Source organism: Harpia harpyja, chromosome 8, assembly GCF_026419915.1.
Source record: "Harpia harpyja isolate bHarHar1 chromosome 8, bHarHar1 primary haplotype, whole genome shotgun sequence".
NCBI lineage: Eukaryota > Metazoa > Chordata > Aves > Accipitriformes > Accipitridae > Harpia > Harpia harpyja.
The window spans coordinates 39,773,051-39,800,000 of NC_068947.1; the positions used below are offsets into that span (position 1 = coordinate 39,773,051).

Below are 26,950 nucleotides of genomic sequence, written 5' to 3' on the forward strand. Positions count from 1 at the left end.
GTGGTTGCTCATGCTGTGCATCTCAGGAGTATTTGCTGACTCCTCATTTTTTTAATGAGAATATCCCAAGGCCCCAGTAAGCCTATTTCATAGATTCACAGAAGCTAGAGATGGAAAAGACCTAGGTCATCCAGCCCATGCCTTCGCTTCCCCTCCCTCCTCGACCATTTGGCCAGAATGTGGTTGTTTCCTACAAGGTATTTCTTTCCTGTTTGCTGGCCCAGTAAGGTCTGATTTATCCACTGCATAAAATAGCCGCAGATAATTAATTACATGCTTTCAGTGAATATACAGCAAACTGCCTACCCAGAACTCAAGCTCCCACACCAGCAGACAGCCGACTGAATTAATTTACAAAGCAAACAACAATGTTGCTCACCAGCTCCTTAAATTACTTCTGCAGGCCTTGAAACATTTTCTGTAACTTTCAGAATTTGGCTTTTTGAGGATACTTTTTCCCACTGATCCAGTTTGATTTCTACTAATTTTCTGCTACATGTTTTACTCAGTTTCATTTACAATTTAGTTACCAAAGAAAAAGAGCAGTCTCAGGGTCTGGGTTGGGTTTTTGTTGGGTTTTTTTTCCGCTTCGCAGCTTCTACCAGCAAGCCTGGTTGTGTTATAATAGCAAGAGAGCATAAAATGTGTCTATGCAATGAATAATATCTGAGGAAAAGGATGTAGGGAAAAAAGTTTCACTGAAGAAATCTCTCATTTGGCATTTTGTTTTAAATAATTTTTAAAGGTCAACTACTCTTCAAGGACTTTAAAGGTTGAGTAGGAGGATCTCAGTATCTGAACAAAATAGAATATATCGTAAGGTAGTGAAGCAGTGCAACAACGTTATGCATGGGGAGTTTGACAAATTACAAGGTCAGTGATCACCATACTTCACCTGCTCCATTTTTGCACTTACTATTTACGCTCCGTATTGCAAAAAATAAACAAGTTTTCTTACATTTCTTTTGCTGCTTCACACATAGTCCTCTCTCCCCCCTCCCCCTCCCCCTCCATGTATAGGAATACCAGTCAGGAAACCAAAGCCACAGTATTTTCGACTCACCTGTGTTAGCTCCCCAAATGTACCCCCCTTACCTTTCCCTCCCTCAAAGGTACAACAGAACAACCGTAAAATGAGGCAAAACAGCAAACGCCTACCTATGTCCTACATTTTCGGCAAGCTCTGTTCAGCAGAGGTATTATCTGGTCACACCAGAAGACGCAGGCTGCACCGATGCCTTCTTCCATGCCCAGCAACATGTGCCCATGCCCCGCTTTTGGCCTTAGATAAGCATTTTTAACAGTTGGAGCAATTTTCATTCCAACCTTAGGGAAACAAATCCATTAGTGCTGACCTGGAGCTGTTAATTCTGCCTGGAATTAATGGGGAATTTCCCAGTTAATAGCTGCGCACAAGACTCATTCTACTTCTTGACTCTCTTGCGTGATTTCCTCTGTCGATCTCTTTGCCTTCTTTCCTGCTTTTCCCCCCACCAGTCTCCTGAATCTAACTCTAAGACAGCATAAAGACAAGCAGGGAAGTACATGAGAGAGTCAAAAAAAAATTAGTATCTACCTCATTCTCTCTCACGTTTCAGCTTGCGGTTCATTTTCTGAGGAACCGAGAAGGAGATAACCCTCTGAACAAGAGGACAGACTTGCACAGATGTTGGGGAATCTTCTCACAGTCCAGCAACCTAAGGGACTGTAGGAGTAACCTGAAGAACAACCAGAGCGCTCTCAAGGAGGCATGCTTCTTTCTCTTTGCAATACTAAACAAAAACTTGCTGCATCTATGAACTCTTCCTTTAAGCCACACAGGATAAAATTCATATGAAACAAATCATAGTACATAGGGAAAAGACGCCAACAGTAGGCTGACTGACAGTAGGTTAACGGACCAGCTCCTGTAGTGTTAGGAAAAGGGTGGTCTCAACACTCCTCTTAGAATGTCATGTGTCCCAAAATAAGCACCTCTATTTGTGAACTGGGGACTGGTCTACTTATTAAAATAAGCCATGTCTCCTGCTGTGCCCTTCAAACCTCCAAAGAAGAAACAGCTAACGGTCAATTAAGTTTGGACCAATAATTTCCCCAAAAAGACTGACAGAAGAACACATATACATTGACTGATCTATTTCTTGGTCTTATTTTCATTTTGAATCAAGAAAAGCATTATGTATATAGCTTTGCATACAGGCCAGTGACAGGTTAAAAAAAATAAAAACCTTACTGTCAGTCAGGTGTACAAAATACTTTGATACCTCAAAGATATCCTCAGTGCATCTGAACCTTCCTTCATGGGCTTGTTTCACGCAAATCCCTTAAAGAACTTTCAAATCCAGCTCTGAAGCTTCCTAGTCCTAAACCTGCGAACTGCTATAGATTAGTGTGCCTTTGACTGTAAACGTACTTCATAGGAAAGCACATCTGGAGGGTTTGGGGGGGTGGCAATGATAACACAGCCACTATCAGCTTGTTTGAGGATGGGAGGGGGAATCCATGAGCCCTGTGATCTTCACCAGTATTTTCTAATGGTATGTTTGAAATACCGATACCCAGCCCTTCAAGCTTACAAGCTTTTTCACTTCAGAATTTGAAAATCTTTAAGCCCCAAATCCATGGTTTGGGATGCTATCATTGCATACAGTGAGCTAGACTTCCTCCTCTTTTGTTAATGTAATCTGTGGATGAAAGGCCCCGTGCAGTTCAGATTATCATAAATTCAATTTCCCCAACTGTTAAAACCAAACAAGATACATACACTATGTGCAGGCTCTCTTTGAGGACAGTCTTGCCTTTGAAACAACCGAGATGCAGTGTAGGATGATAGCCATTGGTTTTTAAATGCTACAGGAAAGAACAGCTGAAATTCAACTATTTCTTAGATACCCACCATACCCTCATTCCCTAAGCAGACAGACCAAACTTTTATGATTTGCACTTTATGCTTTTTTTTTTTTTTTTCCTTCTGAGATTCTCCCTGCTATCAGCAAGGGCTTTTGAAGCTCGTTCAAAACCACAAATATTTGGAAGTGCAGCCTGTGCCCTACTAATCAAGGCAAGTGCTTATTTATAACATCACTGCTTGACTCGGTAATCTCCCCAAAAGCCTCCCCTCTTTTCTTTATATGTGAGACCTGAAACTGGCCTTTATTTTTAATACACCATGAAACCAGAACCTGATCTCTCCCCATTATACATAGGGCCATTTCTGACACACATTCTCTTTCTGATGAATTCAATCCATGTTACAGCTCTCAAGAGACCAACTGCAGTTAGAGCATGACCATAGCAACTAAAGCTTACTCTGAGTCCTTAAAAGTTTTGGGTTCCCCCCTCCCCCCTCCCTTTGTTTGGATAGGTTTTCTTAATTCCTTCCTTTCTTAAAGAAAGTGGTGGGTGAAAGGAATAAGAAGTATTCGAACTATTATGTGGTAGTAATTGTTCTTATTTCATAAGCCTGAAAATCCTCTTTTTTCATATACTAAAACTCTTTGAGATCCTCTGAGCATAAATGTACTGGATTAACTTCTATTATGCACCTCAGGAATCTCTAGGCCAGAAGAGGTGACATTAGCTTCCACAAGAAAAGTCTCCAGAAAATAATTTATGGTTATTCACAAGGGGAAACTTTGCAAAATCTTCCAAAAATGCAAGCATGCCAGCAACTCCTGCTGGGATCAGGAGTATCACTTGCAGCACTGCTTTAACCACTGTTTCACCTCCACACTTGTCAATGCATAAATCTTTCATTATCACTGGGAATAACTGAATGACACCTGGAACAGTATTGAAGGAGGATGAAAAAGCACCCTAAAGACTCCCACGTTTCCTTAAACCAGATGAATTTGAGAGGAGATTTATCCAAAATATTATGGTCAGGCTCATCTTAAATATATTCATTTTATGTTCAGGGCATTCTTGAAATGAGATAAGAGATAAAGAAGTCCATGGCCTACAGTTAACGAACAGAGTATTGTAATTAATATGGACTGAATATTTCATTAGCAACACTGAGAGCCCACGTATAGAGAAACCATTGTTCTCACATCAAAATATATTTTAACTCTATTTCTAAATAAGAAGAGATAAAACTCATTAGGTTTCAAAAACTAGACTTCAGGTTCAATCTGATGATTTACTAGAGCCAGTTAACTACTAAAGATGGGCTTGTACTACGGTGGAGTTTACTGGATTAATGTTTAGGATAATAATCACTTTAGGAATAGCAATCTGATGGCATGGTTCAGTCTTCTTTCCAATGTGACAACTGAAGCATGCTTTGTGGAAGAATGTACCCAAACTATTGAGATTATATTTGAAATCTCATCCATATCACATCAATCCTATACAAACAGATCGGGCACTTTCCTCACTCTTGCAGAATCCTGGTTATTTAAATTCTTGTCACTACCTAGCACAATATATTTAAAATATAATAAATTTCTGTTCACAGGAATACATGATAAACATACAATCAAAATCTAAGGGTATCATAATCTCAGTGTCTGCTATCAAACTTATGGAAAGAAGGGTCTAAAATAAAAACTTCTATGTATTTTATGCATTTTGTTTTCAACCAATAGTTCTTGAACCACTTCTAAGATACTCTGCAAGAGTTACTTAAGAAAAGGAAGCCCACAGCCAAGCTTAAATTCACCATATAGCTATCTGCTTTTCCAATGGGAAAAAAAATAAAAAAAAAAAAAAAAAAAAAGAATCAGGATCTGAAAATCCCCCCAAATCCTGAAAAAGACTAATTCATGCTGTTGCAGGATTTCTGTGTTATGCTGGGCTGGCAGCAAAACTCCAGGATGCAGGTGTTCAGGGAAGCAACCTGCCTGTCTCCCTGTGTTTATAAGGTATCTAACTGTTTAAAGCACACTGAGTGTCAAAATAGATATTAATAAAATTATAGCTTTTATTGTCATTAATAGCAAAAATATTACTCTACCAGACAAAAACATAATCTACATATCTCAAAGTAGTTCAAAGAGATACGAATTTACATTTAAATAATAATATATGGTGACATTGCAAGTACAAACCCTCATCTCCACATACTTGTAAGCCACTCCATTAAACCTGTGACAGATACTTACTAGGATATATCCATATGGGGCCTTTATGAATGTCCTGTGTGTGCATTGCTGGTCTAATTTTTCATTTTCTTTTAGGTTCAGTAAGTAACTTTTCTTATAACTGTGATAAACAGGCAGAAGCTGGGAAGGCTACCCTTTGTGTTTCTGTCCACCAAATGTCCCTCTACAAGCGGCACTGATCAATTGCCATATGTCACACGTCCTTCCCAAGTGACACTCCTAGCCCAGCTGGGTCACATTTCTACAGTTCGCTAAGCTCACGGCTGACATCAATTCTGCTCGGAGAAATTCAAATACAACATTTAAACAAACTAAACACCAAACAGTTTTGGGTTGGTCATGAGTACGCTCACAGGGAAAAAGTGAATCCATTCATCTTTATTTTTTAGCTACCTCCCATCTCACATATTGATACCTCATTTGAGAATTTGCTGCTGATTTAAGATTTAGCTCAAGGTAAAATTTCAAATGTACAGATTTGTATTTGCCATGCTTTATTACAGTTGAGTCAGCATTTATGGTACAACATGTTAGAAAATACTTCATACTGACATTATAAAATGTCTTTCTGCTTTTCATGCATCAACTCTAGAGAAGGTAAAACATCTTTTTTTACCAGCTTTGCTCCAACTAACCTACCTTCCTTCAACAGAAACGAAATCTTGCAACGGTTTTAGAGAAACTGTTATATATGCATACATATAAACATTTACATACGTACACTCGCACACACACGTGCACGCACGGGATGGTATTTTGGCAATTAAGGTATTTCTAAAGGGATGCTACGTGAGACTATTCCTCTGCTTTTCTTGCTCTGTCCAGATTCTTAAATAAATGAATGCAGTACAGTGTGAAGATGGGAGAGATACTTATTAACGCATACACTTGTCCTGAGCCTTCAAAGAATTAAAGTGACCTTTAAAGCCGATCAGACAGAGCCATGGTTGTATTCCTGCTAGTCACAGAACCAATAATGAAAGTTTACCATCTCTGTCAGTTAGACCTACTCTTTCCACTTCAAGTTAGATCAGAAATATGCTAGGAGACTCGGTGCTACTAGGTATGAACTGAGTCCCCAAACAGATCGATTTAAATTTTATTCAAAACGAGAGCCAAACCATGGTCCTCCAGGAGAAGCAAAAGTCAATGGAAATCCATCCATGAAGAGATAAATCTATAAGTGAAACATTTATGCATAACTCATAAGTGCCTAATATCTGTAGCCTGATACAAACTAATGCCAGTAGATTTTTTTTTTCAGAGGAGCATTTAGTCAAACAATTAGTCAATATCTGGTCAAACGTTACAACAACAGATTTGTTTCAAATCCAGCTGTACCTTTTCAGTTGGTCACACTAGTCTCACATTAATTCATCCCTTCTGTTTTATTCTCAGACAGGTACAAACTTAAAAACTTCAGTAAGTACCTAAATTAAAATATCTACAAAAAAAGGTTTTTTCTTTTGAAATTAAAATAAAAAAAAAATATTCCATGGAATCACATGGCTTAACTCAGTTACTACTTCACTGAAGTTTTTGTATCCAAAAAATAAAACCATCTCTTCCTGAAGCTTTTTTTCTTGAACAGAGCAGGACAGCTAGACTCTGAAGTTGCATGCGTCATCAAAATCCAAGCGACCAGAAAAGTTAAAGTATGATGAACAGCAAGGGCGAAGAAAGGGATGTTTATCAGGCTAGTATCACACTTTTTTACCTTTTTAACCTACTGTTTCAGTGGAATTTGGAAACACTTTGCATCTTAACTGTTTCGGGGTCTAATTGTTCACCTTGCATTGAAATACGTCACAAACGTGTTCCAGAAAGCAACTGAGATAAGCAATGTGCTGTGGTATCTGTTTCTACCATTTTCTTCTTCTCTCACAGGAAAAATAGAGAGGAGTTGATGAAGAACTAGTGCATCATGCCTCGCATGTTTCCATTTGACAGGAACAGTTTCCAGAAAATGACCTCCCTACAATACAAGAATTTCTGTGAAGGAGATGATTTGGTTTTTTTACGGGATAGATTCAGTCTTGTCAGATTGATGACATATTCCTCTACAGAACACTTCACATCACTGAGCATTTACGGGTCCTTTTGCTGTTGACTGGACTGTTTTTAACTTGTTTGCCATGAAAGAGGTTGTAGCTTGCATAGGACAGAAGTGAGCACTCTACAGCATCCAAATCTCTGCTGTAGCTTATGTAAATGACTTACCTGACCTACATAAACATACCTTTCCTGAAGAGGCTTCTGAAGTGCTATATAGCACCCACAAGCCACAGTAACGACCAAATTATTCATTTCAAAAAGCCAATTATTTTTTTCAAATATTTCCGCCCTCCAGAGCAGCATATAACCTAGCCTATCACTCGTAAGTATTCAAAACGATGACGTTGTCCCTCAAGTATTTATGTGTATCGAGACATCTGCACCCCAGAGGGCAACAGCAGATACCGAAGATTGACACCAATGACTACTCGCAGAGGCTTCCCTCGTGACTGTCCTACTGACGTGTTATTTTAACAAGCTGTTACACTTTCTTCCTTAACCTGAAGCGTCAGGAGGAAGCCCGGCCGCAGTGGGGCTGGCAGGCAGACCCCCGATCCTCTGCCTGTGTTCAGATGTCAGTATTGCCTGGGCAGCTGTTCTGCACTCTGAGGGATCAGCTGGCTGGAGGGGAACAGGCAGGAGACCTATTAGCACCTCCACAGCTCAGGCCAGTCTGCTTGATTACAAATTCATTGAAATTAATTAATTTTTAATTTCACACTAACCTCAGCTATTATAAATCAAGCCAAGCAGGCCAGGGAAACATTCACTGAAATACGAAACTGCCTGTTGAAGAGGCGCCTGATCACAGGTTCAACTTCAGCAATCTGTCACTTGAGAGACAAGAAGGAAGCAAATTACTTTTCACAGAAATTATTAGAAAATATTGCCTTGATTAATTATGCTGTTTCAGAAAGGGCACAAAAGGAACAAATATTATATCAGTTCTGAGCTCTGTAAGCCTGGGTCTGGTATTCCAGTCTGTTGAATGGTTTAATCATCTGGAAAATCCTTTTTTTTTTTTTTTTTTTTAACCTTTTTTTCAAATGAAGGAGTAAGACTCCTTTTACACAATAAAAATAATGAAAAATAATATAAAATATTAACATCGCTGTATCTATGAAAGTAATATTTAGGCTCTTCATAGATGTTTCTCCCACTGTCCTCAGACTTTTCTGCCACAGCTCCAGGGAAAAGGAAATAATCTTACTTCGAGATATTGACAGGTTTGATAAAGATTCACTTGATATCCTTCTTCCTGCCTTCTGGTGCTTTGTTAACATGAAGCAATTATTTATCAAATACATCTCTACAAAAGGAGCATGTTTCAGTTCCATCAGAATTAAATCTCATGCAAGATACACCACCTCCTCTCATCAATAAAAATGGGGGCAAGGGGGGTTGTTGCTTGCTTTCTAGTTTTTGACATTCAGATCTATTGTGTTGGAAGTATGAATTCAAACCTTGGTTGGACCCCACTGGAGTAAATGGAAGAGGAACTACTTTCATAAACTCAGAGCATAAACCTGAGTTGGTCCAAATATTACTCTCTTAATATTCATATATTGGGCACCACTAAGTGATAGCATAAGAAATATGGCACCAAGTATGATGCATTCAGTTTACATGTAAAATATCAGTTAATTACAGACAGACCAAATGGGATTGAGCCTAGAGATCTCCTATACTACTCCTTCCTTTCTCTACTCAACATGCATTTTGCATTCACATCTACTTACTTTGAATGCCAGTTTGCTGCAAATAAGATTACTTTGTTTCTTAAGGATAAAATTTCGTAGCCAATATCCTTATAAATGTTAAGAATTACTACAAGAAGTACTCTACCAAGTAAGACCAGACATCCAGAGACATCTACCCTTACTGGAGACCATCCCTCTAACTGCCTATGCCTGACAGGAGTATAGCAACAAAACAAATGGTTTGATGCTTCCTCAGAATATTTTCCTAGACTCCATCTATTTGTGGTGAAGGGACTTCCTGAGTCAAAGAAGGTGCCTTTGTATTTAATAACCTTTGACAGATTTTTCTTCCGTCATTTTTTATACAGTCACTTTTTGAATCCATGTACGCTTTCAGCATCCACAGTGTCTCATGGCAAGCAGTCCCATAACTTAAAGTGCAATAAGACAATGATAGAACAGGTTAAAGTAAGGAAATCACTACAGATAACTTCTAGAAATGTGAGGGTAAAACCACTGCTCCACACCCTCACATATTATGCATCATTTACACTAGTTGGTAGTGCAAGAATTTGGAGGACTGTAAAACGTTTATTGTGACTATGTTCTGTATCATGTCACCTGTGAAACTAAGAGTATTCATTACTGAGAATCTAAACTGCCAGAGCTTGAAAATATCAAAATGAGAAAACTTCTAAAAATCAAGGTCACTATATGGCTCTCCAGCACTTTAGCAGGTATACTTGGAAAGGATCTGACTTTTATATATTTATATTTTTTATATATATATATATAAATAAAAAGTAGTGTGGTAGGATTACAACCTTAACTCTGGTTCTCCTAGCATAGAAACAGAAGATTCAATGGAAAGGTGGGAATTTTCTCTTTCCCAGGAAATAAAACGCTTACATCAAGCTTTGTTGGCATTAGTATTTAATTTTAAATTTAAAAATCAATTACACTTTTACTAATGGTACCAATTATATCAATTTAAAACTATGATACTTTTAAGAATAGGGAAGTTTGACTGAATTTTGCTTCCTTTCATCTTTGGACAGAGATGGTTTCAGTAGGAGGATTCGATATCTGAAGCAGGAAATGTATTTCTTTTCCAAAACCAAAATGACTTCAAAGCTACTCAGACATATAAGATTATAGCTGATTGGAAAATCCTTCACCAAACAATTTTCTGCTCAAAAATACTGTTACATTAAGATTGAAATCCCTTCCCAAAACTGACAAGATGTGTGCATGTGCATACATATTTGGGTGACTGTGAGAAAGTAAACGAACAATCTATGCTTAAGCATACAAATCCAAGAATGTAATCCTAAAAAATAGGGTTATTGGAAGCTTACCATCTGGTATTTCAAAAATACTCATTTTCTGAGTGTATTTAAATCACAGATTCTGATATTCTAACCTGTTTCTTATTCTACACATACAGTAGCCCTACACTGTCAGCTGGAAAAAAACATTGAGCTGTTATGACAGTATACGCATGAGGCACGATCTTTCTGTATGGATAGGAAAGGAGAGAATTGAAAGACTGCTCATGGCTTCATATGATATTTCAATAAAGTTATTGTGCTCTGCCACCATTATAAACAGCCCAGTGTAAATGCATGCAAGTGCATTTCATAGCCATGCCAATTACGTACGTGTATGCTACATGCATGTAAATATGGGCACAAATGCTCAAGACAGGTAACTGCTAAAAAGCTCTGCTCTGAAATGCATACATACAACAAATTTAGACACTTAAAGAACCCTTACTGCTGCCAATAAGCTCCTGGGATGAGCAAGATTACAAAAGATCAGTGAGCTGGGACCCATTTAAGCACCACAGCCCACCACTGAACACTTACATTTAGCTACTTGGCAATTCCTCAGCAAATTCACTATGATAAGAAGTAACAAAAAAAAAAAAAAAAGAAAGAATTAACCTTTTTCAATATTGTCTTTGTAAGTACTTTGTGTTACATAGCCTAAATTTTATGTTCAACTTTATTTTATTTGATTCCATTCCCTCTTGAATGACTGATTTTTCTTTGTACAAAGTAGCTGAAGATAAACATAGAAAGGTTAAAGACAATGACTGCAGGAATGAAAGCCGGACTATATTGTCAAAGGAAAACACAGAAATGTAAACACTGTGGTTTCTTACAAGCAGCTATGAACCTGCCATTAGGATGAGAGGAAGAGATTATTTCATTTCAGAATATACATGTCCACTTATGTGAGGGAGGAGGGGAGATGCAAATAGTTATTCTTATATTTTGTATTACCAAAGTACTCTAAGGTACCTTCACCTCCAGAATGCTTTCCTGCTAAAGCCTGGTCTTTTTGGATGGTTGTTGTTTTTCAAAACAACTGTTCACAATAAATGTTTTCATCTCTGTATGTTTAAAGTTTAGCCGCCTGGAGAACATAGTAGCTGAATTAGTCATAGTATGATAGAATCATTTAGATTGGAAAAGACCTTTTAGAAGTAGTACCTTTGATTTGAAACTTAACCTTCAAAACCAAAGTCCAATTAACATGTCTGCAAAAACACAAAATGCGAGACCCTTCACTAAACTTCTTATTTTGTAGAATAGCACCCGTTATATTCATACATAATTTACTGAGCAAATGAAAGCAACACCTCTTCTGTAAGTCACCAGGCAGATGAACTATGAAAGTTAAATATATTAACTGACCTCAAGGAAAGCCATTTTAGGAACAGCAAAAATCAGCTCACTTCTGTTGCAACGGGCTTTCTCATATGATCTCATCCATAGTGATACCACATTTATTTGCTTTCATTTCACAGGGGGGGGAAAAAAAAAAAAAATCTCACTTCTGATTTGTTTCATGCTAGATGCTTTCCTCCCCCGAGAAGGTTTAAACACACATTTTGAGCTTGGTCTAGTAATCGTTCAAAGCAAAATTCTGCCTCAAGCCCACAAGAGCTTTGTCTGCGTAAGGACCACAGGCTTGGCCTCTTGCGAATACTTTCACTTAATACTGAAAGGCTTCATTGTTTACTGTATTACCAGAACATGCATGTGCACTTATAAATGGGAGGCATTTATCATTTTCAAACAGTGATGAGGTGGCCACGGTTCAAGAAGCAAGCAGAGAGATGAGACTCAAGAAACCTGGGTACTGTTTCACACTGGGCGACAGATTTATGTGACCAAGCAACTGCATCTTTTCCTATTTTAATACTCTATTAGTAAACTGTAGATGATATTTTATTATGCTGCAGAGTACTTTCAGATTAATGAATTCAATCCCTGATTGATCATTAAACAAGGAGACTTTTTGCAAATATAATCATCAGCACAATGAAATATGAATGAGACACTATTCAATGAGATGCAGGGGAAGCAGGAAATCTCTCATTTAACAGAGTTAAAGTATTTCCATAACATCAAGTTGTTACTTTAGCCCACCTTCACTAAAAAAAAATTTTCTACAACCACCAAATTTTGTGGCCCTTATATGGAAGGCCAATTTTACCAAAAAGAGAAAGAAGTATATAGTAACTTGAGCCCTTACAAGGATGTAGCATCTCTTGACCCTTCTGGGGCATAGCACGCCCGCTCCTCTTTGAGTGGCCACGTACCTCAAGTCCTTTCAGCTTACAGACGTTTTTGCTTTAGCAGCACCTGTACAGCATGATTGCTCCCTGCCCCTTCGGTGGTGTGATGGTACATTTCTTTAAGCGGTCCAAACCACTCCATTTCGCAACAGGTGGGTCACACTGGTATCGTCACAGTCCTCAACCCTCTCCCCAGCACAGAGCTCCAGTGTGCCTGGGACTGAGGCAAGCCCCGCTCAGGTGGGTAGCACATCAAAAAAGGTCCCAAAACTGGGAAGTGACTTCTCTAGCATGCACCTGTGAACTCCAAAGCAGGCAAACTGCAAGCAGGTCTGAAAAACAGCTGAGACTGTTTCTATACCAGGAAGGACTCGCTCTCTGAACACTGACAGAAGTTGCGCTACGGTAATCTTTTTAAACACACTTTAAACAGGAATAGCTCATGTTGGAGGGAGGTCAGACAGTAATAATTAGCACTATTCTTGGAGAGTCATCTTCCCCTAGAAAAGCCCCTGGGGCTGTATTTACCAGAAAAGCTAGAAGTAATGATTTTCCTAAGTGAAGGGCATGAGCTGCACCAAGCCAGTTCCTGAGCATCGCTCAAATCCAGGTGACAAGAAAAGGTCGTATCAACAGTCAAGAAAAACCATGCAGTATGGGTGAGCTATCAACCCACCTCCCCGGAGGGTGGTGGGGCAGCTTTGTGCCTGCTGCCATCTCAGAAGCACCACTAGAAGCACTAGAAGGGGTAGAAACTGCAAGGTCAGCACCTCAGCTCAATAAATCTACCAGGAACTGGCATCTGAGGGAAATCACTCATATTTCAGAATGTAAAAAAAGAGAGCAAGAGACTGCAACTTAAAAAGCTCTCATAACAAACACGTGACATTTGCAAACAAAGCTGAGAAGATATGAACTATAAAGCATTAACAAAAGCCACCCATTCAGATTGTAATAATTTACTGCATTATTTGAATAATTATTTGTAAGCAGTGTTCTATAATGAATTATGAGCTTTCCTCAGGGTAAACCAGACTAAAACAGCTGTTAAAAAAAAAAATAACTGAGTCACAGTTCCAATTAAGCCCAGCAAACAAACATTTTCTTGGCTACAGACGCTAGAGCTGCTAGGAGGTTTAAATAACACTAATACTTAATTTCCACACCAAGTTTTGATTCTTTTCACTGCATATGCCTTGGTAGCTAAGTCTTTAAAATAGAGTTTTAAAACAGACCTCCCACATTTAAAAGCGCTAATTATTATTTATGCCAAAGTTTGTCTCTCTTCATCAATTCAGTCAAATTCAAGTAAATCCAATTTTTTTGTGTTAGCACTATGTGTTTTTAGATGAAATGTGTAACACTTATTAGTTGCTTTTTAACATACCTTGCATTAGGTGAAATCCCTCTATTGCAAGTTTTGTTACTTGGTATTACCGACAGGGCAATATATTATGTGGCAGCAGTGGCCTGCGAGCCAAATACGTCCCCTGGTCGCTGAGCTTAGTTCATGCAGACTGCCAGCCCCAGCATGGGGTCATCGAGCCTGATCCAGCAGCTTCTGTCCAGGTTAAGATGGAGTGTCCCATGCTGGGACGAGTAGCCTCTTCAGGCTTCACCCCCATGGTTTCCATATGTTTTCAAATAAATCTCCCTGTCCTGTATTTTATAAATTACTCTCTCAAGACATGCAAAGCAAGTAAAGGCCAGACTTTCAGTTCTCTTTGTGGGCTGTATCTATGTATTTATACATATCTGTACAGAGAGATATGTGTAGGTACGACAGAGAGAAAATACGTATCAAGACAAAAAGAGGGGGAAAAGGACAGTTTTTCTTTTAAGGCATTTAAAGGACTTATTTGAACCAGAAGACCAGACCCAAAGCCCTCAGGCATGCTGGAAGTTCAGTCCTGTGAATGTAGTAATTTATGCAAATTTCTAAATTATAGGGAAAGAGCATGACAGTTGCAAACCATTTCAATATATTGCTAATTGAAGCATTTTTCATGCACATAGCTATAGTGAAACTGTGATCACAAAGGACTCTGAAAAATACAAACCTAAAAGCATTAAAAACAAAGCCTTCAGGTTATCGTAATTCTTCTGTAACAAGACATGTGTGGGCAGCTGGTGATATTTTTTGTAACTGATAACAAATATTTATTTTTTAAAAAGCCTTGATGTACAAACGTTCCGTTAAGTCTCTCTGCAATTACCCAGGACACATAAAGCTGGCAGAACTGGACCCTGAATAATGAGAGTTGTAAAAACACCAGTGTGTACATAGCTATCTACATTCTAACCTAAGTTTCAGCTGGACCAAATTATATCTACAAATACAAATAATTATTGCAAGTATTTGTGCTGGAGAAGGTCAGCTGCTGCTTTTTTGTTTTTTGTAAGACACTATTTTTAGTGTCTTGCTAAAAAAATCTCTTTAATTACATATTTGTTTATTAAATTGATCACTTGAAAGTTGGACTCTATCTATTAGTAAAATCACACAGCCACTTGCTTTGGTTTTCTAACTGGATAACATGCACTTAAATTAGTATCACACAAATGTTACATACTTCATTGAAAATGTTTACAAGTTCATGTTGATGTTAGTTATAGAGGCTAGCCAACTGGAATGTAAAAGAATACCACTTGACTAATATTATTAGCACACCAACTGTCTTGTATTTTGAATTACAATATAATCCAAAATGGTTTTGAATGACTGACAGAGCTAAAGACCTTCAACGGGTAAATTGGCTAAACAATTGATTCATTCCTAATTTTGCAAATTTCATAATCTGATTTGTAAGGTGTTCCACAAATACAAAAAGAAATTTATTCACTGATTTATTATACTGCTTTCCCTAACTGTAGAGCGATGTGTTGTTATTTAAGAGGAATCAAAAAGCCACGTGTTCTCATCTGTCCAAGAATTTCTTATTGTTTGAAATGCTTGGCTTGTTCCCATCAGATCAATGGGAACTTTGCAACTGATTTCAGAGACAGCACAAGCAACCACCTTTAGAGAAGGTGAAAGCAAGCTTTGCTGATGAGGAAAGCATTCCTCCTCATTCAGGTCACTGCCGTTTTCAGCTGACAGACTCCAGCATACCATCATCTGTCTCTGTCACAGGTTCCACCGACTCCTACTGAGAGCCAGCAACGAGCATCAATCCTCAGCCAAACAGCCTGCCAGCTATGTGAGATGGGAAAGCTGGCCTTCTCTACCCACCAGCTCTCTCTTACCAAGACAGGAACACAGTGGACAAGGATAAAAAACACTCGCCTGTGCAAACGTCTGCAGGTCCCTCACAGCACGAGAAGGTGAAGTAAAAAGTTATGTCAACAACAACAAAGAAAAGATGAATGCTTTGATGTTATGAATAGCTGCTGATGCAGAAGGTGAGGCATGCTGCATGCACCGCAACCCCTCCTGCCTTCTCCACACACGTCCCCGCTCCTCAGGGAAAAGTAGCCACAGAGCCATTGGTCATTTTTACTACTTTCTCTTCAGTTGAACTCCTCCAGAATGAAAAAGCCTTAATTTTTTAGGAAACATTTTATTAGAAGTTATGAAAGCCTTGCAAGCGTGCTCTTGATGACTCTTCGATGGGATGCTAAAAAATATTTTATACCTCTATCAATAGTTGTCTTCATAAACTTTTTTTTTTTTTTTCCAATCTCTATACAAAATCACAATTGTCAAACTCTTCATGTTTTCAATTTGACATAAAGGAAACTCCTAATGGGACCTGGCATGAACGATTCCACTTACATCCAAGAGTCTCCAGTATGCAACAGACAAGTTTGTCTGACTCCAAACTTCTTCATAATTACTATAGGAAGGAAAGAATAATATATTTTCTTTAAACAGAAAACTCCTCAGATTACTGCAGGACATGACTTATCCAAAAACAGTAAGTGTTTCTAAACTGGTTGCAGAGACAGCACGCAACATTGTATTTATTCTTTGGTTTGTTTTCAAATCAACCTTTGGATACAGCCAGATTTTCAACTCATGGAAGCAGTCCACAGAAAGTCAACAAAACACATCATCAAGCACCACAAAACAAGTTGCAATGCCCCAAATCAGATTTACAATCTGTAATAAAAGACCAAAAGCCACAACGATATCAAAACACCTCATTTCTAAGATGTCAAGAGCATTTCCAAAGCCCTAGCTCACAGCAATAGCAAAGACTTTTTTTCAGTCTCCCAGATAATCCTACAAAAATCAGACATATCCCACAGTACAATGAATGCATGATTCACATGTGTTTGGGCAGAGGGGTTGTGGAATCTGATAGACTTGACCAAATCAGTCCAGGGAAAACATCCCCTTCCTGCCCTCAAAGCTAGCAAAAAGATTAATGTAGAAGGCAGAAGCAGAACATGGTATCCACAGTGCCCAAGAAAAGTCAACTTGAAGGAGCATCAGTATCCTCAAGCTACATCTGATTGCTAGCTGTGGCCAATCCAATGCTTCAGAGGAAAGGGAAAGATGCAACAACTCAAAAGTCAAATTACTACATTACAGTGGAAAAAAGTCCTTCCAAATAGTGGAAATTTTAAAGCATGGTAGGAAAATAATACAGACTACAAATAGACAATAATTTATGAAAAATCACTGAACCAGTATGCTTTTTATTCTGCTATCTTTCTGAGAGAATTATAACCTGGGACTTTTTTCTTTGGTAGAGAGAAACTACTTACACCACCACATATGTACTCATGAATGCAACAGAATATACTGCTTTCATGAGTAATATATTAGAATATTTCCTGCCATACCAAAAGAAGAAAACACCTGTAGATTGGATGATTGTTTCAACCTGGTGGATGTGCAATTTATGGATGCACATTGGGGGATCTGATGCTAACATGCAAGTGTGAGGTAACAGCTTGACTGCTATGATTGCAAGATAGACGAGGAAGCTTCCCAACAGATGGGATAATCCCTAATTATAAGAGAATTTGGGATAGATGGTATGCCTGGGTTTTAAGGCACTAATTTAAACACGCTGGCCCTGGAAAGTAATTATTGCGCAGAAAAACAGTGTACTCAATTCCAAAGAAGCCCTTAATCCATGTTTAAATAAGCTCTATACTAAACAGACTTGTGCCTGAACACCTGCTTTTACCACAGGATTTGGGGGGTTTGTGTGTTTTTCAATTAAAAGACTAATATTTAACTTCTGGGCGGAACAGCAGAGTCTACTTGTTCAGGGAACAGATTAAGAATTAAAAGGTTAGGTTGTTATCATGCTGCAGATGTGAATCAGAAGTAAAACTAGAAATCCAAGTGACTGAGAACTAATGCGATCCGTATTACAATCACATTTCAGATTCACTGTGGATTAGAATGGATCAGTAGCATGGCTGCAGTGTGGGGGCAAACGAGGATTAACTCCTACTCAGCCCAAAAACCTTTGCTACCCTCTTCGTCCAGCCCTCTCAGGGATTCATCACCTCAAACCCTCCTCTTGCTGTAAGCCAGTGGCTAGAGAGGGCAGAGACCGGGAGGACGCAGGACTTGCCCTGCCGCAGCCCCACGCCACACACACCTCCTCCCAGGCCACAGCAGCTCTTTGCCTACAACACGGCACGAAGGAGCTGCTCCCGAAGGATGCGGATGGTAAACTGCACCTCTGAACCATGCTTACAAAGGGAAACTATACATATACGTGACCACTGCAAGCGCTTTATCTCATGTCCCTCTAAGTACTCTGCAGAGCAGGGCTAAGTCCACCGGGCAGGCTCTTTGAATTGCTGTACCAGGAAAAAAACAGTCCACTGAGTTCAGGACAAGATGCAGCCCTTTGACTCTGAAGTCTGTTTCCATCATTTCTGAGACACTGCTAGGTACATACTCAGAGCTCTTGAAAATTCAGTGATGTAAAGAAACATCAAGGAAACATTCTTGAAATACTGGCCAGAAGAGAATCAGAGAGACCATTTACACACCGCCTTCCTCTGAGGGGAAGGCTCTTGAGAAAACAACAATTTTTTTCTAGACTGTAACTTCATTTCAACAGTGCTCACTGAAGCACAGGAGATGTGTCCCCATTTACTGTAGTTCAGATCAGCTCTAAATCTCTCAGTGTAACACACTCATTATTACACTTTTATTAGCATTATTTGCAGACCAGTTCCATGCAAGACCTACCATATACCCAAACACAGACTTCAAAGAGTCACCATGTTTTTTCCCCCCTGAAACTTGAATACCTTTTAGCAGTTAGGCACAGAGCAAACTTGCACAGAGATACTCAGCTTCCTTTAAAGACACCATTAAATCATACTCCTGTCTGAACTCAAATCAATATCCTTCCCTTTCTCATAAGAGCCTCTTACTTTTTAACTCGTTTTTTTTTTTTTTTTTTAAAAAGAACACTCACTGCAGCATTTAGGTTTCAGTGAAACAATTGCATAGGTATATTTTACTTACCATGGTACATTTTTCCCTCCATTCTTCTCTCTCCTCCTGTTCTTTCTCGTTATGACCCTTTTAAAAAAAAGTCTTTAGCTTGCTTTCTTCCACCATCTGCTGTGGTTAGTGTGGGTAGAGAAAGATATAGAAGCTGATCCCCCTTTTACTGCTAATTTCACTGCCAGTTCATCCCCTCACACAGTGTGAGAAACAAGACCATCATTGCTTATTAAATGTCACGCACAAGTAGCAATTATATGTCTTTCGAATTCCATCCCCTGTGTTAACAAATACATATTTGTACGGCCTTGAGGTGAAAGCTCTGGACACCGCATCTTCACAGTCAAAGAAGTCAGAGACATTGTACACTGTCTAAAAATGGCAGCTTAATGAATGGTCTATTAATTTATGAAACAGAAGGTTCATTAGCTGTGGTTAGCTGACATTTCTGAACAACTTCTTCTTCTGCTAATATGTCCTGCTTCCTACCCAACTCCCATTATTTTTTTTTCAGGATGAACACCAGTTTTACAGCTGGAACAGTGATCTCATGTTCATGGTTAATTCACCTTGACTTCACTTCAAGTCACAATCCCTCAGCCCTGCTTCAGTTTTCCATATTATTCTTTTGGGAGCAAAACCTGGAAATTCCTAGAACAGATTTGAAGACCAGCTTGTTAAAATAGCTGCCCCTACCTGTCATCTCAGTATTAGGATTGCATTACCAAAATACATCTAATCCTGTTAGACCTTCAGGGAATTCAAGTTGTTTTGTAATCTAAAGGACATTACAGCAGCCGGAAACATGCCTGTTAAACTGGAACTACATACTATTGGATAATTTGCTTGTATTTCTTTGTATAATAATAATGACTACATTATGCCACTAATTATGAAAGCAAGGGAGCAATTCTTATTTACTGTATCCTACAGCCTCCTACTATTGATGCGACATCAAAAAAAATGCTTCAGAATACATTTATAAATAAAACAATTCTATACGTGCATACCTAAATCTTAGAATTAACTCTTACGGAGATTAAAGGACTGTTCAGGTTAGGTCAAATCCTGTATGAGTGAACTCTGTATAAGGCTGCAAAACATCAAAGAATATGTTTTAATATTTGACTTTAATATGTTTGCCAAACTTTATGTCTTCTTACTTCAGCTGGGTAACAGATGACCATTTTAACATATTTTACTGCTTTATAATAAATCACCGTAGAGATGTTCTCTTTTTTCCTAGCAGAATGACAGACAATTTTTTGCTTCCTTAAACAACAATTTTGTGCCCCATTCTTATTATATGGGGGACGACGACACAAAAACAGATGCATTCTTAGAGGCAAGTACGCTGTTGCTGGAGGGGTTTTGGTCACTTTTTTAGTGGCGTTTTTTAGAGCTAAGAGCTGGGTACTTCTAAGTAAGTTATTCTGTTATTCTCCTTCCATTAAAAATCTCTGCCAAATCGAAGAAAAGAGAATCTATGTATTTTTTACCTAGAACTAATTGTTGTGAAAAATGGTTCCTCCAAATTGGAGGACAAATGAATTCTTGATTTTGAACTCCTGATGACCACCTTACTCCTACACATAAGCTGACCACTACCACCCAGGCTTAGCACAGTAAATGACTACTTTCATTAGGCTTCATGCTATTCACATGCTCAATTTACTAGAATTGTAAAGGCAGTGTGACTTAAGTGAATCCTTCAATATTCTGCTAAAAGCATATGAACTCGGGTATCAGACATCCCCTCTAACAATGCACGTCATTTTGGTTGAAAATTTTGAAGCAATCGTTCTATGAAACCTTGGTATGTTTTTACAGCACAAAGAGTGGCCTGGATAGGGTTATGAACAAACTGTGTATTTTTATAGCCCACAACTCTTTTCTGTCACTTAATCACCATTGTTAATAAAAAACCATTATTTAAAAAATAACTACAAAAGAAGTATCATGGGATAAGGTACAACTCAAAAAAGCGTACAGATTGGAAATACCAATGGCAAATAAAAATACATTACTTCAACCATGCCGTTGAAGAGAACTGTCCTGTATCACTTCTGCAGTTATTCAGGCTTGGCACAGTGTCAGCTTTTACCATATGGCTTTTTCTTCCCTTGTTGAAAGTGAATCTTTCTGTCAAAGAGCAGCTGTTCTAAATTATCACATCAAATTTTAACCTCACAGTAGACAACCACTGAACCCACAGATTCATGACAGTGAATCCTTGACCTATGAAGGATTTGTCATTGTTTAGGTCTATTTCTGCCTTAGCACAATAGATACACCGATTGTCAGGGTATCCGAGGCAGGCAGGTACTTAAAGCTGAAGCTACAAACAAATTCTAGGCAATGAACTTCTCATCTTCTCTCCCTAATAAGACTGTGTGAAGTCCAAGTTATTACCTTCCTGTTGTGCTATCAAGAATAAAGCTGCCATTTCACATGCAAAGAAAATAAGACATTACAAATGCAACCCTTGTTATTTAGTTTGTGATCCAAAGAAACAGCCAATTCTGATACTTCTCCTGCACTCTAAGTGTTTCAATAAAGTCTGATATCAATTACTGGTTATTTAGATGTCTGCCAACAGCATGTTTGGACAATATCTTGTGCTTCACATTGAGAAGCGGCAGACATAGAGAAGATTCTTGTCGTCTTGTACTCATCTTTCAAGATGGGTCTTGCTTTAAGAGCATTTTCGTTGAACATTATCAAAACTTACAGCTCTCGCTACAATTGCTCTCTATTAAAGTCTAGTACCAGCTGTCAGTTGTAATGCAAACCCCTGTTAGCCTTTATAAGTTCCACTCTGGAACTAATAAGGGATTGGCAAATAGCTCTATACACAGTCACAAGTGGCAGAGAAACTGATGGAAAAAGCGTGTGTTCAATGAATTCACACTGACAATACGATCTTTGTGCAACTTGGAGCTAAGCTGATATTGAAAGTCACCAAAGACAGTACAAGCAAAACATGCTCAGGATGATACTATTAATTTAGTTTTTAATCTTTTGAAAGCCTCCAAAGAAGCAAAGTCATTAAAATGAAAAGGTTAAGGAAATGCCAGCAAGATCCCTTAGGATTCTCTGTGATAGACATCCATGAGATATTTGCAGTAAAATCCTGCACAAAAATTCAACAGTAGTGGTTTTGAACATGTAAGTGTCAGAGAACTAAGGTGAAAATTTCTATGTTAAAAAGAGGAAGCAAATGTCTCACACATACTTGTTAAATTGTAGAGAGTCTGGGTCAATACCCAGTATATTCCACTACTTCGGGGATGAGGGGGGGAGGAGGGGGGATACTGGGGTTTTTTTGTTGGGGTTTGGGTGGTGGAGGTTGTGTCTTTTTGTTGCTTGAAAAACAGATGAGGGGGACAAGGAAGAAATTGCCAAAATACATATGAAGTGGCATAGCAAGCACCACCTCCAAACTGGTAAGGTATCTGGATTGAACAAACATACAGTTCAAAAAAATGTATTAAGTTGCATTTTGTGAGTCATTAACACTTCTGCAAATATTTCATTCTCTGAGTGAACCTCTCCATTTCCCGAATAGTTCCAAAAACAAAAAATTCAATTCTAAGTTACCTAATCATATGTTGACACTGTAGTACTGAACAACTTGGAGAGATGTATTAGTAAGCTTTTTTAAAGAACACTAAAACTAGATTCCTAATCATTGCACATTAAAAAAATGAATAGAAGTATTTATAAGCATGTTTCTGTTTAAATATTTCTATCACAATCTCCAATAAATTTAGTAAAGATTCTTCTCAAGTAACTACAAGAAACAACACTTTTCTAACTTGAAAATATGTATAGTGTTATATTGAAAAAATGTCTTTTCTAGTAATTTCAGAATGTTTCTTTTTAATTTTTGTTTCTTTAGGATGTGTGACAAACTTGCTCACAAACCATAAGATTGTGCCCAAGAAATTTTGCCTTAAAAACTTGCATTTTAAATCTACTGCTCATGATGTACAAATTGGAGAATATTTTCCAAATTTGTAGCAGTCAGAAAATGTTAATAAAAAGTTGGCTGTGATCTTTCTGAAGTATTCAGTGCAACATAATTCTTCCCCTAAGAAAAGTCATCTGGATATCTCTGACATAACTTTCATAAGAGTTAAATAAATTCTAAGCAGAAAGGTAAATCCTTCATTGTGTGCTCTGTTTATCTACTTATAGAATATGAAGTGGACAAAAACAATGAATATTTCACAAATAAAGTGATTCATAATTTATAGCTGCTGTCATTTTAGTTTACTAGCTTGAAAGATTAAAAGTACCTTTTAAAAAGCACGTCTCTTGCTTTTTAAAATCAAAACAATACTTCAAACCGAAGGAAAAAAAATACACCTCAAACCTCTGCTTTAAAAAATGTGAATCCCTAGCTTTTTCAGATTTAATGTAAAAGAAAACTCTCTTAATAGTTCCATTATTATATGATATGGTCTTCATATGATCAGTTCCTACATTTTATTAAACATACTTGTTCCTATACAGACCCTAAGAGTTAAAACCACACACTTTTGTAGTGTAAGCAACATATCTGAGCCACTTGGCTATTTCCAAGGGAAAATGTTATTGTCTTTGCAGTTGCAGCAAGCACATATGCCTTCCGTCTGTTTTCACTTGCACAAAGTTGAGTAGTTCCTCATAGTACCTTTTTCTCTTTACATGTAAAGTTACCTTTTATCTACTGATATAAGCAACTAAAAAGTATATTTACTTATGCAGAGACAAAATGGTTATTTCAAGCATAGGGGGAAAAAAGAAATCTAGAGAAATGTTTTTCATCCTTAGTATTAATGATGGTTTACATATTTTTATCTCAAGTACAGCATTCATTCTACCGAAAGAATTAAGCAATGTATGCGCTGGTTCAGATTTAGCAGCCACAGATGGCATTCCTTTCATATCTCCATAAACTCAGAGAGAGAAATATGATTTAAGATATGCTCACTATACAACTTGAAGCACTGAATAATTTAGTGTTAGGGGAAATTCTGTGAAGTCATTTTTGCAATAACCAGGCACAGTGGGTAAACTTCACCTCTCCCCCTTACTCCCTTTACTCCCATTCAATCCACCTGATTAATAGCTAAAAATTACATACTTAAGGAAGGACTGTTGGATTACATTCTCTTTTTCCTTCTGACTTTGTTATAGAAAATGTGTCAGTCACTTGTGGTTAAAACTTACAATTTTATTATATACTATTACAAAGGAAATTTAAAATTGAGACTTACTCAATTCCAGCAATTAAAATTTAGAACTATACCTTGAAAAGATAGCATGCAGAAAATGTAATTCTGTGCTTTTCAAGTCATTCTGTTCAGGCTCACCAATTTAATTTTCCATTTGATAACTGGAGCCACAAAGCTTGTTTTTGGTCTAAAGGGTCACCTGTTGGAAGCAGTCAGAAGAACATTCAAGCTCACTCGTACTCCCACACGGATAAAAAATTGCCCGCTGCATGTTTGCTAATTAAGTATATCATCATGAAAAATATTGTTCTCCATGTCCAGCTAGTCCTTCTGAAGTGCATGAAATAAACCAACAACAGAATAGACACATTCAGGATGGAAAAGATTTATTAGTTCAAGCCTGCCACTGCAGGATTTCCTTTATCATCTAGTTACTGCATTTTTAAAAAACAGCTCCTGAAATAAGGCTTCCATTATTTCTCCGAGGAGACTTCTAGATCATTACAGAACTAAAGACATTTTTTCTAACATTTATCCTACATTTTCCCATTTATTTTGATACTATTACCAAACTAACCAATCTTCGCATCATGAGATCTATTTCCTCTCTGTAGCTTTCAAAATAAAACTGAGCCTAGCTTCTCCACATACAAATCACTCACTGGGCAGGTGATGTGAATGCTCCTTTTATTGATCTTTGGGCTGTTCCAAACACTATGCCACTGTATAATCTCCTGGTGTACTTGCAACTTAAACAGCGCACGCAAGCCTTATTGCCCTTTTCATAAAAATCACGTTGTTTACTTTGAATATGTACAGAGACAGTCAAAAAGGATGAGTTGAGGTATGGAGCAATTAGCCTGCCCTCCAAACAAGAAGGCACTAGCAGAGAGGGAGTGTTGGGAAAATAGGTATTAGAGATGAGATATCAGACATGAAAGAGAGCTTGAAAATTGTTAATACAGAAGCTGAAAAGGGGGCAGTTACTATTTTCTCACTATACAAGGACATGGAAAACCTTATCCAACTGACTTAAAATAGAAGGCTTAAACACAGCAAGAAGATATGTTTTCTACACAAGACAAGATATTGCATCAATTGCCATAAAAAAAACCTTACAGAGACTAATAATATGAGTCAAAAAATAGATTAACAGGTGACAGGTCACTGATTCATATAACACATAGTCTTTCTTATAAGATTGTCCTGGTTTCAGCTGGGATAGAGTTAATTGTATTCCTAGTAGCTGGTACAGTGCTATGTTTTGAGTTAGGTATGAGAAGAATGTTGATAACATACTGGTGTTTTCAGTTGTTGCTAAGTAGTGTTGAGTCTAAAGTCAAGGATTTTTCAGCTTCTCATGCCCAGCCAGCGAGAAAAGCTGGAGGGGCACAAGAAGTTGGCACAGGACACAGCCAGGGCACCTGACCCAAACTGGCCAACGGTGTATTCCATACCGTGTGATGTCCCATCTAGTATAGGAACTGGGGGGAGCGGGGGTGGGGAATCGCTGCTTGGGTACTAACTGGGCGTCGATTGGCGGGTGGTGAGCAATTGCACTGCGCATCATTTGTACATTCCAATTCTTTTATTATTGCTGTTGTCATTTTATTAGTGTTATCATTATCATTATTAGTTTCTTCCTTTCTGTTCTATTAAACCGTTCTTATCTCAACCCATGAGTTTTACTTCTTTCCCGATTTTCTCCCCCATCCCACTGGGGGGGGGGGGGGGGGTGAGTGAGCGGCTGTGTGGTGCTTAGTTGCTGGCTGGGGTTAAACCACGACAAAATGTATCTTAAGTCTTAGAAAGTGAACAGTAGATTTGCAGAAGCTGAAAGGTATATGCAGTAAAGCAGCACTTTATACAGTTTCTTATACTTTTCCTTTAGGAATCAGCTGTTAGCCACTGTCAGAGAAATACTACTACGGCAGACAAACCTCTGATATGATTTACTATGGCTGTTTGATGGGGAACAAATGGAAAAGATGATTTATCCTCGTTGACTGGGGAATAGAGTGGAGACTATCAGAAAGCATTAGGTTTAGTGTGCAGTTCCAGCCAGTTGGTTTTTTTCCCTAATTAAAAAAAATTAAAACAGACTAATTCTAAGAGAGAAGATGCTATAAAGATGTAGTTTGGCCAAAACGGCATGAAGACATAATTTAGAAAAGACATTGTGAGGAATAAGTCTTATTCAACCATGAAGTATTACAATAAGATTAAATAGACAGGATCACTATGCTGCAAGTGCTAACAAAGCTGTAATAACAGTCTACAGTGGATGACATATACCATATTTAGTTAACTAACATATGTATTAGCTCAGGGGAAAAAAAGGTATGAAAGAGTGGCTTTTCCAACATGCTCCCTGACACATCTTTCTTTGCCTTATACAAATCTAATCCCTCCAAAATACTGACCAAGTGCAAAAGTCCTTGCTAAAGGAGGTCTTAAATCTTAAGCTGTTAACCTAAAGTATACCACAAAGACCACAATTCCTCAAGGTGACGTATACAACTCGCTTTTGAGAAATCATTTCTCCACACACGCACAACAACGAGGACAAGGATGGTCACAGCAAAGTTGGTCCTGATTCTTTAACTGACTGACAGGTAGGTATCGTACTGCCGTACATGTAAAATGCTTATCAGTTGGTAGGACCCAGAGCAGAACAATAATCCTTCCAACAAGAACCAATATGCTGAGTAAAGCCAATAGTCCAACATTGGCTTTTCAGAACTTAGATACAAATATATTAGAAAAACATGTATGTTTTTATATGTACATGTACACCAATAACAAAAAATAGCTTAAGCCTTACGTGGACTTTTCCTGGTTATGCAGAA

The 26,950-nt window shown here is 38.1% G+C and overlaps 1 protein-coding gene across 2 annotated transcripts in view; it reads right to left on the reverse strand.

The window, feature by feature from the left end:
* The window catches only part of EPHA3 (EPH receptor A3), a 235,450-nt gene that overhangs the window by 127,296 nt on the left and 81,204 nt on the right, over positions 1-26,950 (reverse strand). The gene's annotated exons all lie outside the window — the stretch shown is intronic.